The sequence below is a fragment of the Protomyctophum parallelum genome (assembly GCF_964188405.1).
Source record: "Protomyctophum parallelum genome assembly, chromosome: 14".
Lineage (NCBI taxonomy): Eukaryota > Metazoa > Chordata > Actinopteri > Myctophiformes > Myctophidae > Protomyctophum > Protomyctophum parallelum.
Genome location: NC_139709.1, coordinates 34,055,968 through 34,059,722, shown reverse-complemented (window position 1 = coordinate 34,059,722; position 3,755 = coordinate 34,055,968).

Genomic DNA, 3,755 nt, shown 5'->3' with positions numbered 1-3,755 from the left:
CCTTAAAACACCAAAAGGGGTTCCCGTCCTGAATGAAGAGTTCATATAACTTAATATTCTTTCAATTCCCTCACCCTGGAGCTCGAATCCAAGCTGTATGTGTGTTTACACTTTGTGCATATAGTCAGAGCTGGCCCCTTACTAATACTGTTCTGTTTTTTTACTCCCGAATAATCTTTATCTAAATCTGCTGTAAGTACAATCTAATGTTTTGGCTGCAGTTCTTTCCATTTGTGTCAGATGATGACTCACAGTATCCGTTATGGATGTCTGAGCTATGGTGACTCCCATTCAGGAACCCCTTTATGTTATACTTTAGGTATTTTTGAAAAATCGTGAAAATGTGCCTCAAATCTTTGAATATAAATTTGTTACAGAGTGAATATTTTTAACTCAAACCTTTGCTTCTGGAGAGTCCCTGGAACAACATTATATTCAGATCCGGGGTGTCCGCCGCGGCCAATTACATGTACTTTTGGGGGTCCTCCTTGACATGAAATATTGAGCACTGACATAGAAACATAAGGTTTTTCAGAAGACTGTCATGATTTAGAAGATTTTTTTTTAAGTTTCGAGGTCAGGCCTAAATGGGTTAAAAAGGAATACAGAACATCTGGTTCTGGACATAGGGTCTTGAGGAGGTTCCAGGTGGCTCCCATCTCCCCCAAGTGACTGATAATTAGCTACCTATAGGTTGTGGTCACAGAGATAAATACTACTACTAATATCATCAATTGGGGGACAATCGCCTGATGCATATCAAAGTCAAACAGTCCTCTACATTAAAGGATGTCCTTAATTGTCAATACTGTTCAACACTCCAGGTGCCTAAATAAGTGTGTGAGTGTGCATGCGTGTGTGTGTGCGTGCGTGTGCATGTGCATCTATGATGTGAGCCTGTCCTTCAGAAGGTCATAGTATTACATTAACTCACTTTCCCATTGATCTTCCACCAGACCCGACTAGACCTGGCGCTGTTTCTCTACAAGCTCTCCAAGACTCAGAACAACAACATCATCAACAACAACAAGCAGCAGGAACCCCCCGTGGCGAGCGACGAGGAGCTGGCCAAGAGGCGCCGGGAAACGGAGAACCAGCAGACGCTCGCCGCGTCCCGCGTACGCAAGCAGGGCTGCAAAGTGTTCTTCTGGAAATCCTTCACGGCCTGCTAAACGCTCTCCTTGAACCGCCAGGCCTCTTGTTGTGTCTCCGTGGTGTCAAGTGAACTAAAAAGTATACTGTACTTGAGTACAATTTTTTACTTTACTGGAGTTTTTCCAATATAGGCTACTTTTACTTCTATTCCACTATACATCTCCGAGGCAAACATTTTGTTACTTTTTGCTCCACGGCAATCATTTGAAAACTTTAGTTACTAGTGACTTTGTAGATTTTGATTATTATTATTATTACAAAACATACATTAACCACTGGCCGATCTGCAAGCTCACAATGTGTCGCGATGTGACGCATTGTGAGTTTCTAGATCTGCCAAAATATTATTATGAAATGGAACTTTCTGCATACTTTCTACTTTTGGTACTTTAGATGCATTTTGATGCCAATACTTTTGTACTTTTACTCAAGTAAATCTACTTTAGTATGTCTACATTGCGGTATTGATACTTTTATTTAAGTACTATGGTAATGAATGTTTAAAGTCTCATATATGTATAAGCCATCACTGTTCAGGATGCTCTGCAATTCAGTTCTACCCAACTCAGCTCTTCAAGGATTTCTAATAGTATTAAATACCCCATTAGTTTTCATAAGTATTAGGATAGGAATGACATGATGTACGTGTGTGTGCTGCTCTAACAATAAATACACTTTGCTTAATAAAAAGGGTTTTGTCTTGAATATAATATTTCAAAAAGGTTGAGGAGATCAGTCACAATACTAGACCCCATGATGGCAAAGGCATGGCATCGGCAGGCATGGCTCCCTTGACTCAAAATATGCAGTGGCTGGCCTGGGCTGTGGCTCAGCGGTCCTAGCCTGTCTAATAAGCCAGACCGAATCTACAGCGGTCCAGGCACCTTGGCTGGTAGTCTGAGTCTGGCAGTGTGCCGCGGGTTCGACTCCCGATCCCGACGGCCTTTACTGCATGTCTTCCCCCCCATAGTAGCTGCAGCCACAACACATACCAACTTAAAACCAATTGCAATTCACCTCATACATCCCATTTATGCCCCTGCAGAACACACAAATAATTTCCCCGACAACTGTATGGAGCTCAATGTGTAATAAGAACCAATGAAAAGAGTGGGAAACAGGGATTAAAGGTCAACTGAAACATTATTACTAAACGTATTACCAACACGGGGGGCCCCTTTAAGGTGGTGACTTGAAAAGTCCCAGTTCAGTTCGAAAGGGAAATCAGTCTCTCTCTCCTATTTGGGGAACCAGATTACCACAGTATACACTGACACGAAACAAGACAGGAACGCCCAAAAACGTCACATCCGTTTTTTTAACAAGACAGGAACGCCCAAAAACATCACCCTGGGCAGAATTTTCTATGGCTGCCAATGCAACTTTTTCCAATCCTTAATCACATACGGACAAACATCTATGCCGATAATATCTAACTTGCGGAGGTAACGTGCCTTGTCCACGGGCAACAGATCTTTCAACGTATGGCATTGCAAATACGTTTGATAATCGCTACTCTGCGCAATATTGTTTTGGAAATGCCGCAAATTGCATTGCAGTGAACGAGAGCAAATCACAACTTACCCTGGGGGGTGGGCGGAGCCACGGAGTCGCAGATGACGCCCCTCCCTCCGCTCTGATGACGCGTTTTCGTGTCAGTGTATTGTGGGGGGAAGGGGACACACACAAAGAAACCTAGACCTGAAAGGCCAGGTGTCCAAATCAGTGTTTGTTTTAAAATCACTGTTGTACAACATTTTTAAATAATATTTGAAATGTATTCTATCACTTCATGAGTAAAGAACTTGATTTGATCAAGATCAAGTTCTTTATACACACCATTAAACAATCATATTCTAGCATGCATGCTTTAACCCATTTTATGCTTTAGCTATTGAAAAATAGCAGATCTACAAGCTGCAAGTTGTAGGTCTGCTATTTTTGAAAGATTGAAGAACCACTGACATAGAAACATAGCTTTTTCAGTAAACTGTCAGGATGTATCTGATCTCATGTCAAAATGGGTTAATTGTCTTAGAAAATAAAATACAAGTGTATTTCTTAATATCGGTCTTATTCAAACAAAAGTGTTATAAATTCAAACCAAATGCAAAGGACTATCACGTACTGTAGCACAGGATTGAAGATGCGTCAGTAGAGGAATCAAGGGCTGCATGCTGCCATGCTGGCACTGGCAGACATTTCAGCCATCTTGAATGGAGGTGGAAATGGGAGTGGAAAGTGTAGGAACTGATGTCACCCTTATACTGCTGTGATTGACAGGTTGGAAATGGCATTTGTGGGTTGCCATGTTGGCTGGATTACATATGTGCAGGGAGGGACCCCCGTAAGAGAAGATTGTTACAGCTCTAGCAGTGAATCTCAGCCATTTTAATTTCAAGGACTCCCAGTTTGACATGCATATTAGTCTACAGACCCCCCCGTTTAATGGCATTTCTGTCTCTGGGACCCCAACTCTTGAGAGTGTACAAATGGAACTCTCTCTGACTTATACAGACCCATAAGGGTCCATTTGGTTCCTAACTAGCTGGGGACCCCCTGGGAACTCTGTTTGGGAACCACTTTGGGAACCACTGACC